The following is a 14,331-nucleotide window of genomic DNA, read 5'->3' on the forward strand; positions in this document are numbered from 1 at the left end:
CATGTGTTTGGAGTAAAATAATGCGGTACGTGTTAAGAACGTATTTTTCCAATTTCAGTACCTCTAGCTCTTAAAACACAGGAATACTAGTGGTATTTTTAATGTTTGGTCTTTGGGAAATTATTTTTGGTCAGAACATGTAATTTCTCAAGGCATGACTACCTCATAAAAGGGCAGCACAACTGAGTTGTTCATCTGAAGTGACTGCACTTTTCCGTCTTTTCTGTGGACTGTGTTAATATTTCCAGTACTACTGATAGCCCTTCAATCACGGCCTTGGAAATGAGAATGGGAGAAAGAGGCCCCAATGGCTTCCACTGTTGGAATCTGGGAAACTTTTCAGATTGCATCTCAAAACATGGGAAATTCTGACGGATGGATGGGCTTGGGCAGACCTTGGACTTGGGGCAATTTGAATTTCTAGACAGGTCTAATGCATCAAAGGATAACTGGCTCCTTTCAGTGCTAATAGTCCTCATACACGGATCATATTTTTTGGCTGTCAGGGAAATTAATTGTTTCGGTGATTTTTGTTACATGTTTCCGTTGTATTTGTTTTAATGAAAGTGTCCCTTATCCCTAATGTGATAGCTCCCAAGCCTGGAGAAAAATGAATAGGCATCGTTAAAGCAGCAAGGAATCACTAAAAGAGGGAGGGGTCTCCCAGGGAGACATCCTAGGGTTCCTCTCCTGTCATCCACTTGTGTTTTGCTTTGCCTGGTATCATCTGTTGATTTCCCTCCTCCCCAATTACACATGACTGTTTCAATCCACTTCCAGGCTCTCATGTGCAGCTAGAATGTTAAGTTGTTTTTCCTGTGTGGTGGAGTTAACAACAAAACCTTTTGAATTCAGACTTCTAGGTTTTGTTAGGTTTTTTGTATTGTTTGTCTCCCCCTACACCTGGCCTCATCTCCCAACCTTAACTGAAACAATAACAAAAACCTAACATTATTACTTTGGCCTAGGCTCTGATTTCCCACCAACCTTCATCTCGAGTTCAGTTTTAGTAAGCAAAGAAGCAGGTGGATTCTTGTGTTCTGACTGGGTGCCCAGCTTCCTCTGTTTCTCAGTCCTTGAATGTAGGTCATTCAAGTCCTGATGTCTGAGTGCGTCTTCTCTGTCGACTTTAATGTGATATTGGATGTGTTTACACTTGACCTAAAGTTCCATGGCAGTATCATTGTGTGGGACTATTACTGTGTCCTCTTTCATTTGAAGACTCTGTATAGTTAGAGGGAGGAAGTTGAGTTAGAGGATTAATAATAAAAAGTTATGATAGTAATACTTGGGGATCAAATACTTTTGTTCTTCAGAGGTTCCAGAAAGGCAAAGAGGCTTCTTTGGGACAGGAAGAATCAGGATGGCAAATGAACTTTTGATAGTGACGAGTACTGCTTGATTAGACCAGCTGTGGCTGTATCTGAAGGGGTGTTTCTTATCCATTGAAGAAGTTCAATTTCTGTCTCTGAGATGGAGATAAAAAGTTGTAGTTTCCTGATTCACAGAGGATAAGGATAGAATGTCCTCCAGATCTCATGTTCACTCAGATTTCTATTTTATACTGAATTTTTCTTTTTTTAAGAAAAAATTTTAAAATATTTATTTATTTTTGAGAGAGAAAGAGAGAGACACAGAACATGAGTGAGGGAGGGGCAGAGAGAGAGGGAGACGGAATCAGAAGCAGGCTCCAGGCCTTGAGCTGTCAGCACAGAGTCCGACACAGGGCTCAAACTCAGGAGCTGTGAGATCATGACCTGAGCTGAAACCAGACTCCTAACGGACTGAGCCACCCAGGCGCCCCCTCAGTTGTTTTCCTTAGCGCCTTTTTGTAACCGTGTAAAATAAGCAGATTTGAATAGTAGTTCCTCTTCTGCCCCTCCTTATTCTCTGATGCAGCTTGACAAACCAGAAAACTGTCATCTCAGGATTTTTGTCAGTGAAATACTAATTCTTCAAGTCATCGTGTTCCCACCCTTGATTTCTGCTTCTGTGGCCTGCTGTCCCCAAGCCCTAATAATTCTATAAAAGTAAGTCCAGAGTGGAAGGCTACCCTCTTTTGCCTTCGAACTTCTGAGGTATCTGGTATCCCTTTGTGTTCAGGCCCTTCTCCAATCCATGCTGGTTGTCAGCTTGGATGCCCACACCAACCGCATGGTTTAAATTTCCCATGTGATTTATTATCGACCTCTGGATAGAGTAAAAACGTACCTGACTCTTTTTAATGTAGCCTCAGTCTCCTTTTTTGGTTTCATTGCCAGCTTTTTGCCTTGGAGAACCCTTTCCCATCACCCTCTCTCTCCAGATGCCATAGGTCACCTTCCCCTAAAGTGTTCTTTCCTTATTTTGCCCAACTTCCTGCTGCTCATTAAGGACTACAGCAAATTCTCATTCTTTAATGAAATTTTCCATAATTACTGCATTCCACTCTGGACTTGATAAGAGTCAGCATCTATTTTATTTGCACACCTAGTCCTGTTGCATGATGCGTTGTTTTAAAATTATTTGAGTGTCCTACACTGAAATTATAAATCCAATGGAAAAAAAAAAGAAAATTCATGATTTTAGAGTAGATTATGTGTTCAGTGACAATGAATAGCTCTGTAACTTCAGACAAATTGCTAACTACCTCTGTAAAATGGCAATAATAAATAAGGTATTTGAAGGTTGGAGGAGGTTATAAATCCTGTAAGTGCAGTATCTGGCACAAGGTACTTATTTTTTAATTTTTTTTAACATTTATTTATTTTTGAGAGACAGAGAGCGTGAGCAGGGGAGGGGCAGAGAGAGAGGGAGACAGAATCGGAAGCATGCTCCAGGCTCCGAGCTGTCAGCACAGAGCCCGATGTGGGGCTCGAACTCACAGACCGCGAGATCATGACCTGATCGGAAGTCAGACACTTAACTGACTGAACCAACCAGGTACCCCTGGCACACGGTACTTATTAAGTTAACCTTAGTACACTTCCTCTGTATTGCCACAAAGCCTTGCATAGTGTGATTTTAAATAATTAAATGTGGGTATCAGGCAGGATCCAGGCAATAAAAGATGGTGTTCATGAACTGGATAATTTGTGGCGAGTTTAATGAAAAGGAAGGTGTAGGCAGGGTACAGGTAAAGTTTAAGGGATGATGGAGTACTAGAGGCTAGAAGCAACAGGGAGCCATCACCTTCACTAGGCCTGAAGGAGGGAGGTGGGGAGCAGTTGTAGAACCTCAAGACAGAGAAGGCCAGTGACAGGTGCCTTAGGTGAAGCTGTATAGCCAGCCCATGGTGATTCTGCAGGGAGGTGCCAAAGGAACATTGCAACCTTATTTTCCCCCTTCCTTCTGAACTCTTCTGCTCATTGGCAAAACCCAGTCAGAAGCCAGATGGGCAAGTGAGTCCATGAATGTTATTCATGCAAGCAGACTTCGAGGCCCAGTACAGAGTGGGGACTGGATGGGCGATGGGAGTCCACGCAGCATGGCATGTATTTAGCATGTGTTGAACTGCTCCCTGCTCTTACTGGCAGCATTTTGCTAGCCACAGTCAATGTTGACATTTTATAGTGCAGATCTCTGGAGGCTGAACTGAGTTTAAGCATTTGAAAAGATTCAAAGCTGCTTTTTTGTGCAAAGCCCTCAACCATTTCCCACTTACATGTAATGATGTCTTTCTAGTCAGCTCTGGATCCTCTTGGGAAAATGTTCATCCCCTTCTGCTTGAGGATCTGAAGCACATGGGTCTCCTTTGAATCAATAATGCAGGACATCTGCTCTTGAGGTCCTGCAAGCAATCTCAATTTTGAATTGCTCAGCTCTTCAGATGGTGGCACAGAGAAGCGAGGTGTGAGAGGCATATGCCAAGAGATCTCTTCCCATTCATCCGCCAGCTTCCCTGGAGGTCTGCCCTGTCAAACTCTGACTGTCCATCTCTGCTCTCCCCAAAATCCTTTTACAGAGTTACGACTTCACATCATGTCCTTGGCTCTTAGTGAGAGTTGCTAGAAGAAACGGCTTTGAGAGCTGGTCTCTGTGCTTTGTGTAAAACTCCCCTTGAAGTCCTCTCCGTTATGATGCGCATTGTCTCTTACATTAGGCCCACATGATAAATCAGCTTAGCGTTCACAACTCACAAAGGGCCTTCCTCTCCAGGTGAACCGGTTTGCCTCTTTGAATCAGATAATGAGAACTGGCTCTGTCTTGCCTCTTTCCTCCCAGTGATGAGAGCAGTTTCATACTCGGTTACAGTGGCTCTCTACATAAACATAACCACCATTTCTCTGCCTAGTTCCCTCTTTTAGGAGTTACGTGACCTTATGTATTATGTCTTTTAAAAATCCCAAGTTGCCTGAAAAGGTTTTTCTGTAAGAACTGAAAGTTTAGTGCTATTGCACTTAAAACAGTGAAATCATTTCAGGAATGATTTTAGAAGAAGACAAAAGGAGATGGAAAGACCAGCTAATCAATAAACTAGGTAAACTATAAAAATTGTGAATTACATGAACTTCCAGAGATCAATATGCATGCAGCCACCAATCATTTTATCGCCGACACCAGAGCCTAACGAAATTAAAGTGTTTGATTTTACTTGAAACTTAAGTTGCAAATAAATTATGAGTTACGGGAGAGCTTTTTCAAGTGTCTTAGCATGTATTTGTCTTGGAAGTGAAGGCATGGAGGTTGGCAAATGACTTTTGAGACATGCATGTTAGAAGACAATATTGCCGTTAAAATCATGGTTTTGACAATTATTTCATGATGGGGGAAAACGCTGGCACTAATAATTTGAAGTGAAGAAAGGTAACTAAACCGTGTTCATAATGCACGTTTAATCCCACAGAAATGCAGGGTGTGTACACATTAGTCTGTGAGGCAGGGATGAGAAGCTGGAAGGGGGGGGGAAGAGAAAAAAATAATGCATCTAACATATATGAATATACCTAACACAGGTTAAGAATGCATTTTGTTCTTCATGTAAAACAACAGGAAGAAAAGGCACTGAAAGGTTAATTGTATCTTGATGGTGGGATCTAAACATTTTTCTTTGAACTGGTCTATGGTAAGCATCTATTACTTTGTCATCTTTCAAAACTGTGGGATTTGGGGGCCTAGTTTTAATTCTTTGGCGTTGTTGTCTAAGAAGAAGTTTTATACTACTCAACAACATCAATGAGAAGCTCTTCAAGACGCTTTTTTTATTTTTTATTTTATTTTGTGCATCTTTATGGAATTGAGAAAGGTAAATCAATTCTAATGTGATACCTAGTTCCAGACCTTAGGACGGTGGTTCAACTGAATCTGTCCTTTTGAACTACCCTTAGAGCTTCCAAAGCCTGAGGCCTCGATGCAACCTGTGTGAATTAAATTAGCACCTTTCAGCTGTGTGCAGCCAGGATTGAGCCCCTCTGCCCCAAGGGGATTACTTGTCCAAGGAACCCTAAATCATGGAACCACTACTTCTGTATCTCCAGTGCAAGGTTTGACAGACTTCAAAAGGTGTGACGGAGGTTTGGCCTCCTTTTTTCCACTGAGACATTGGTTTGTTTTTTCGGAGAAGGAGGTAGATGCACTCCGTGTATTTGTTTTTTTGACTTCCCAAGCAATAGCAAAGATTGTCATGTGCGAGCTCAAACCAGTAACAAACTCAGCTCCAGGGGGGATTTATTAGAGTGGTGCGGCTGGAGGCAGCCTTAGACCATTACCCTGAAAAGACCCAGGGCACTGGTGGTGTCCAGGCCCACTTTTCCATTTTTTTAAATTGCTGGGATATGCCCCATCATTTGCATCTAGAAACCACCTCAAGAGCCTGGTAAGACCATTACTTTATCCCTTGAAGCATGGTCATAATGCTTAGATATTATACACCTGTGGTTTGGAACTCTTAACTCTAGATATTCTTCAGTAGTATTCTTGTTGAGTTCTGCACACGTTTGCTATTCTACTTAGATTGTGAATGCAGATGGTTTTGATTCTGGCAGTCAAGCATGGAAGTCCATTCTTTGCCTTTCTTTCAATAAATGTATCATAATAATAATGATAGTAGCAGCAGTGTATTTTGACCAGGTTGGTGTCAGATCACTGAATATTGGGTCTTGACACTATTGGACTTCCCATCCCAGGCTCCAGCGTTACAGAATGAGTGGAATATGGTACTGACCCACGAGGGGCTTATCATGGGGGAGATGCACGGCTGTTGAGGCAGCAGCCAGGGCTGGGTCCTGCGTCTGTCACAGGGCAGAGGCATACACTACGGGGCTGGCTCTGCTGTGGGAGGCACAAGGATTTGTGCAGGTGAGGATGTTGCTGCCTGGTGGTGATGAGTTAGGAAGGGTGGTCCAGGCTGGGGAAACAGCCAGGCCTGCGAAAATTGGGCTGGGTCTACCCTTTGGAAAGAGCTGCAAGGTAGTGCGTGGGAGAGACAGGTGGTGGCAAGCCAGAGGCCCAAGAGTGATGCCATGTTGAGGCATCTGGAGATTACTGTCGAACAATAAGAAGCCATTGAAAGATTGTAAGCAGGGGGCAGAAATCTTTTGCCAGCTGTCAGCTGTGGTGTCACCTGTGCATGAAGAATGCCTGGGAAGAGGCCAGGAACAGCTAGGTTAGGAGCAAGGGGGTGAGGAGTGTTGCCACTGTGTGGACACTGTGTCTCTGAAAGTAGAGAAAAGGCGCTTCAGTAGAGTTAATGCATGGTGACCTCTTGGGATGGATGGGGAAAGAGCTGGGAGGAGCCAGGGATGATGGCCAAGTCAGATGAAGACCAGAAATAAAAGTGATCTGGGTGGTAAGAAGATGATTAGCTCTGAGCATCTGGAGTTTAAAGCAGCTGTGGAAGCCCTAGAAGCACCTTGTAGGTAGAGGTGTTCAATAAGCAGTTCGGACATATGGCCTTAGACTTCCTTCCGCACAGAGGTCAAGGCTAGATATAGATTCTGAAGTCATCTGCGTTAAATAATTAATCAAAGTACAGGATGAATAATGAGAGAGTACAATTTCTCACAGCCTAATAGATTTGTTAGAATAACTTTCAAGCATTACTATAACATGTATTTTAACACTTATTTTGCAGGGCTGGTTATAATGATAAAAACAGCAAAGCAGTTTTATGCTTTAGTGTCAGGTCTTGAAGATATATCCAGTTTTGAAGATGTGGGGTTTTGTGTGTGTGTGTTTGTGTGTGTGTGTGTGCGCATGTGTTTTTGCAGATTGCTTCCAACTTTGACAACTTGCCTACGGGTCTCATTTCAATACAGTTTTGAAAAGGCAAAATGAGACATCCTAAACTAGAGGCTGTAATGGAAAAAGCAATTCATTCTTTTTTTTTAATTTTATTTTTTATTTTTTAAAATTTACATCCAAATTAGTTATCATATAGTGAAACAGTGATTTCAGGAGTAGATTCCGTAGTGCCCCTTACCCATTTAGCCCATCCCCCCTCCCACAACCCCTCCAGTAACCCTCAGTTTGTTCTCCATATTTAAGAGTCTCTTCTGTTGTGTCCCCTTCCCTGTTTTTATATTGTTTTTGTTTCCCCTCCCTTATGTTCATCTGTTTTGTTTCTTAAAGTCCTCATGTGAGTGAATCATATGATTTTTGTCTTTCTCTGAATAATTTCACTTAGCATAATACCCTCCAGTTCCATCCACATAGTTGCAAATAGCAAGATTTCATTCTTTTTGATTGCTGAGTAATACTCCATTGTATATATATACCACATCTTCTTTATCCATTCATCCATCGATGGACATTTGGGCTCTTTCCATTCTTTGGCTATTGTTGATAGTGCTGCCATAAACATGGGGGTGCATGTGTCCCTTTGTTTTTTTTTTAATTTTTTTAATGTTTATTATTTATTTTTGAGAGAGAGAGTGAGAGTGGGGGAGCAGCAGAGAGAGAGAGAGAGAGAGAGAGAGAGAGAGAGAGAGAGAATCTGAAGCAGCTCCAGGCTCCGAGCTGTTGGCACAGAGCCCAACATGGGGCTCGAACTCACGAACCGCAAGATCATGACCTGAGGTGAAGTCAGACGCTTAACCAACTGAGCCACCCAGGCACCCCGCCTGTGTCCCTTTGAAACAGCATACCTGTATCCCTTGGATAAATGCCTAGTTGTGCAATTGCTGGGTCGTAGGGTAGTTCTATTTTTAGTTTTTTGAGCAACCTCCATTCTTTTTTAAAAAAAAAATTTTTTTTAACATTTATTTATTTTTGAGACAGAGAGAGACAGAGCATGAACGGGGTGGGTCAGAGTAAGGGAGACACAGAATCCGAAACAGGCTCCAGGCTCTGAGCTGTCAGCACAGAGCCCGACGCGGGGCTCGAACTCACGGACCATGAGATCATGACCTGAGCCGAAGTCGGCCGCTTAACTGACTGAGCCACCCAGGCGCCCCAAGGAACCTCCATTCTTAAATGAAGATGATGAGGTTGGTACCATATTGTTTGAAACAGTGAGTGAATTTAACACCTGTGTGAGATTACATCAAATTCAACAAAGACTTTTCCTTTTCAATGGAATATCTGTAATTGAAGATAGGGGGTTCAGCCAAGAAAGACAGATGGCATATGTACAACCTTATCAGTTTTCTGACACACTGTTGCCAATTTGTGTATGTATACACAAAGACATTAAATCACATTGATAAAAAACTGAACCCTTTTGGGAGTTATAGGTAGGATGCATTACAATGAGCATGAAATGATTATAGAAAACATGAAGTAGTTTTTAATGGATTGTTTTAGGTTAGTGATCATAGTTAGATAGCAGCTACATCTAGAAATTCATTTTATAGGATTTTCATCATAATGATGTTTTTCCTGATGAGATAGTGGTACTTCTGTATTTTCCAATTGCCTCTTCTTTCAATTTTAGCATTGTTCTGAAAGTGAAGGTGGAATTAGACCATTGATTTGACTGTTTACACTTTTCCCTTAAAACTTTATTCTAAATATAAATTATTGAGCTCACAGATTCTTTTCCCGTTAACTGTTGAGCAATCCAACTAAAAGATACGGTAAATACAGATCAAATTTGGATAGTGTGGTGGATACAATTATTCTCTTAATTGTTCAGTCCTCTGTATACATTCACTCCCCTGCCCAGGCCTCATGGCTTCATCTCAGGCAGAGGTACTTCCCCTCAGTTGACTTTGGGCTCAGCTATGTGACTTGCTGGGGCCCATGACCTGTCAGTTAATGAGTCACAAACAGAGGCTTGAAATAAGGTTGTGCTGTTGGTCCTGCCATCTTGCACTTTGGTGATTTACTGTAAGAACAACATGCACTGAGTAGCCATTGGGTCCCAGAACAAACCCTCATCGAACTGACCTACAGTAACCTGGAGCCAGGAGCCAAGCCTGGGAAACTCAGAGTCTACCTGCAGACATGCCACTGTGAGAATAAATGTTTACTGTTGTAAGCCACTAGTTTTGTATGGGTTTATTACCCAGCCTTATGGTAGCAGTGATGACAATACAGGGAACAAGCTCATGTTGTGGCAAAGAGCGTAAGAGCAGTGGCACTGAAATCTAGTAGACTACTGTGTGGATGTTGAACCAATGCCTTTTGCCTGGATTATCCTGGGCATACTGCTGTCATCTAAACTTCAGGTTTGTCATCAGTCAAATGGGAATACTACTTACGCCCCAGGACTGCTATAAAAATAAATAAGATGTACGCATGTAAGTTACTTTGAGCAATGTCAAGCAGCTAGTAAGAAGAACATAGTAAGTAATCATGGCCATTTTCACTGTATTTCTACATAGCTGAGCCTCCCTCTTCTTCTGCTTCCCTTGTACTGTGTCACTCTGCCACATCGTAGTTGTGTGACTCTGGAGCAGGTTAAAACTTTCCTGTGGCTTAGGGGTGTGTGTGTGTGTGTGTGTGTGTGTGTGTGTGTGTGTGTGTGTGTGTGTTTCCCTATAATGTAAGAGTACTAACACTTACCTAGCAGGATTCTTAGTGGACTACAGCAAAGGTAGGTAAATATCTAATTGTCTTAGTTCAGGCTGCTATAACAAAATAAAACAGACAAGAGGTCTTAAACAACAAGCATGTATTTCTCACACTTCTGGAGGCTGGGAATGTCAAGGTCAAGGTGCTGCAGATTCCATATCTGGTGAGAGCCATCTTCCTGGCTTACAGATAGATACCTGCTGGTTCTATCCTCACACAGTGGAGACAAATCTCATTTCTCTTCCTTTTTTTTTTAAGGGCATTAACCCCATCATCAGGGCCCCCGCTTCATGACATAGTCTCCCCCTAGTAATCTCCTGACCTCCAAGTCAATCATATTAGGGCTTCACCATATGACTTTGCCTGGGGGCAGGACACAGGCACAAACATTCAGTCCACAGCACTAACCGTGGCTGAGTGAGAGGGCACTTAGTAAAAGTAGCTTTACTATTAAGTTTACTATCCATACATTCTCATCATTTCTTTAAACTCAGGTGTCCATTCCTAGTTCTTGAATGCCTCTTACGAGCCAAGCATAACACTCTGTACTTTGGGCTTACCTCTAGGTTTCTAGAATCTCTGTTTTTATTGAAAGGAAAGATAAAAGGGTGGAGCACAGAGAAGGAAAGAGCAGAAGTACTGCAGTTGGAAAGGCATGATATATTGGTAACATCATTCAAGTATTTAATATGTGTGTATTATACCTTTGCTCCTATGAGTGTTAAAAAGTAGCTCCTTCAGTGTTGGGGGGGGGGCATGCCTGGGTGGCTCAGTCAGTTAAGTGTCCAACTTCAGCTCAAGTCATGATCTCACGGCTGGTAGGATGACATCTAAAATGGGCTGGTGTTTATAGCTCATCTGTATTAATCAGTGTGGCAAGATGACTTCTAAAATGCCTTTGGTTTAAATGGACAAAAATAGCTAAGTTTACTTTTTGCCTATGGAAAAATGTTTTGATGTGTTGGCTCTCAGTCTACAGACTTTTGCCTGTTCTTCCCTTTTGTACAAATCTTGTGTACTGTCTTGTCTGTTCCCTTTCTGTGTGTGTGTGTGTGTGTGTGTGTGTGTGTGTGTGTGTCCACTGACCACACCAGCTGTGAGATCCTGGTACTGCATACTTCTCTATCCAGAATTTGCTCCATAGAAAGCCTGTGTCCTCAACGTTCTTGCTTTGAAATTACTTTGATGTGTATCAGCTGGAATAGATTTTGAGATGCTGGGTTTTAACATCTGTGTGCCACTTTCTCTAGAAGCTAATTGACTGATTGGGGTTGGAGGAGACATGAGAGTCTATACATTTGACCAATTTCAGAGAGCTTACCTTGCAAGCTATTGAAATGCAAAAACAGATTACACTTAGAGACTCGGAGAACTCACAGTTCAGTTCTTTGTTTTCTTCTGAAAAAATAAGCATTCAAAATTCATGCACATTCTATTATTCATGTGGTTTATATTTAGGTTCTGCTTATATGTCTAGATAAATCTTATCACCATTATTTAAAATTTCATGAATGAAACGTTGCATCTCTAATGCCACACTAGCCTAGACACCTTTAACCAATCAAAGTAACTTGAAATGCAGCCCTTAAATGAGTTCTTGTGTGTGCCTGTGTATATGCATTTACATATGTCATTGCCTTATCTATAGCTGTTTTTTTTTTTTAAATCTACTCTGTGTGAAGTGGGTGAGAATTCAAAACAACCTAATTTTGCCCCAGAAAAACCTGAATTTTTAGTATGTGGTGCTTATAAGGCTTCTATGAAATAGAGTGTTGATGTCAAAGCACCTCTCATTGTTTGATAGTTGTTACATTTGTGGTCCTGATACAGACAGGACACCTTTACTGTGCTATCCATTCACCTGCCTGTTCAAGGCAGTCATTGGCCACCTGTCATGTGTCAGGTGCTTGAAAAGAATCTGGCATGTCAGCAAGGCGGTTCCTTTGTTATTCAGCCTGCTCCCCAGCTTAGCTTTCCCTGAACACTTGATGCCTTCAGGAATCCCCTTTTTCCTGAGCTTTGGTCACATCACCCATATCAGAAGAGAGTATAATTTTCCTAGCCAAGTCCAGAGCCTGTCTACTTCCTGTCTACTACCTCTTGGCACTGACACTGACTTTTCTTACCAAAGCCTCCAGGACATGAGGGGTGGACTAGCCAGTGATATGTGTGTGAGAAGGAGCATGGAGTGTGGTAAAATCCTTTGTGTCCTCGGTAGTTTTGGTGATGGTCTGAATTAAGCTTTCTGTTACCTTCTGTAAGCCATATGGAAATTTATCAGGTCTCTTTGCCCTGTTGGAGGTTCTGTAATTTCCAAGTAGGAAAAGTTGTTCTGGGGGAAAAAACCCACAAATGTTCATGGGGATTTTGATAGAAAATAGGGCCCGAGTGTATCTGGGTTCATGCTTACAGCAGAAAGGAGTTGCACAAATTATTGTGATTCGACGCTTTTTCTTTTTGGAGTTATCTCAGTTTTGAGTCTTTTCTCCTTTTCCTTCTGGGCCTTCAAATGTGTTTCATTGGATGTGCTGGGGTGGGCGGTGGTGGGGCAGTGAACAGTGGCTGTATCATTTCCTGCCTCCTCATGCCAGGAGGTGTCTTTCATTATTATAGTCCTTCCTGTCATTGTCAGATGCTTTCCTTAAGTTGTTCTCAGCTGAAAACTGGTGTGAAGTCTGGCATTCATCATTAACATCTGGCCCCAGCCAGTGTGTGTTTGTGTGTGTGTGTGTGTATGTGTGTGTGTGTGTGTGTGTGTGTGTGTGTGTGCACGCACATGCATGCTTCAGGGTGTATGTTGGTTATGAGCTGTTGGTTTTTGCTTTCCACCATTTACTCCCTTTGGTTTTCTCAGTTATGGACTATGACCTTTTAAACCTCCAGGCACACATTTAATCTTCTTTCTATCTTTACGGTAAAAAAACAAAAAAACAAAAAAACAAAAAAACAAAAACAAAACAAAAAAAACACCAGCATTGCTTTGAACATAGTATAAGAATGTTGATTTGATTTGAGAAAGTATCTTTGTTTTATATATCTCTTCACTTAAAACAGTGATCAGCTACATTCTTCTGGTACTTTGTTGCTTCTGTTCCTATGATTAACTTAACAGTTACAGGAAGTGCTTTTAGGTCTTCATCATTGGCATTGTCTCATGGGAACATTCATTCCCTCACCCACTGGGTTTTTTATCCTGTGTTTTTACTTCGTACAAAGCTGGGGATAGAAGGACCAACAAGATACACTTCTTGTCATCTTGTGGGTGCTTACCACCCAGAAGTAGAGAAGGCAAACTAGAAACTAGACAATTGAATGCAGAGTGATACATGCTATGATGGTTAACCTGTCACAAAGTTGGTGCTCCGTGGATGGGTAGATGAATAGTGTAAATATGCAATAGGATGCCATAGGGGCACATAAGAGGACATTTACCCAGTGATGGAGTGATCAGAAGCATGACATCACTGATGAAGGTTGGCAATTAATTTCTGTTCATATTTTGGTCTGTTCATGTTAAGTTTCCCGAAATTCAAGGGGAGATAGACAAGAATGTATGTATGAGCTTGGAGACATAAGGACAAGAGTGGCCTGGAGATAGATATTCAGGTGGCATTGTCCTGTGGGTGATGACCAGAGCCATGGCAGTGGATGAAATCACCCACTGAGAGTATGAGGTACGAGAAAAAAGAAGGATCTAGAAAATAACAGAATTAATCGGGTCCTACCCTGTGCTCTTAGAATAACCATGGTAATCGACATAAATGTAACGTTTATTGGGCTTCTGAGTGCTTTCCATGTGTCAGCTCATTTCACTTCTACAGCTGCCCCTTAAGAAAGATGGGATTATCCTTAGTTTTCAGAGGTGAAAACTGTGAAGTGAACTAACCTTTCTGGGTCTCATAGTTCATTTAGTGAGCAAGTAGCAGAGCCTGGCTTCAAAACCTGGATGCCTAGATTCAAATTTAGGTGGTTTAAACATATTCCTAATGGTCTTACAATTGTTTTGCTTCCCTGAATTGGGCACAACAGACAGCCTGAGTGATAACTCTCATCTATTATGACAGGTTCAGTAGAAGTTGTATCCAGCATAATAAGGAAGCCCAGAGATGGGATGCCAGTGTGTCCATGTAAAGTAAGCTAGATGGAGATGGTGATGAGTTCCCTCATCCATAGTTTTACCCTGGCCTTGAGGAGCTAAAGCTATGTTGTATTTTTGAAACAGTAGGCTTTGATATTAGTTCTGAATAGTTTATCCATCGAAGGCAGGGTGAAATAGCGTCCATTGCCCTAAGAGACAGGATGGCTTGGTCTCTGGAAGTGCATCTAGTTTACTGATAACTTGGGTCCTAGAGAAGATATAGCTAATCCATAATTGTAACTCATAAATTGTGTCATTAT

The 14,331-nt window shown here is 41.8% G+C and overlaps 1 protein-coding gene across 2 annotated transcripts in view; it reads left to right on the plus strand.

Annotated features, from left to right (window-relative positions):
• MAST4 (microtubule associated serine/threonine kinase family member 4) overlaps positions 1 to 14,331 on the plus strand; it is a 562,621-nt gene that overhangs the window by 218,353 nt on the left and 329,937 nt on the right. The gene's annotated exons all lie outside the window — the stretch shown is intronic.

Source organism: Panthera tigris, chromosome A1 (assembly GCF_018350195.1).
Source record: "Panthera tigris isolate Pti1 chromosome A1, P.tigris_Pti1_mat1.1, whole genome shotgun sequence".
Classification (NCBI taxonomy): Eukaryota; Metazoa; Chordata; class Mammalia; order Carnivora; family Felidae; genus Panthera; species Panthera tigris.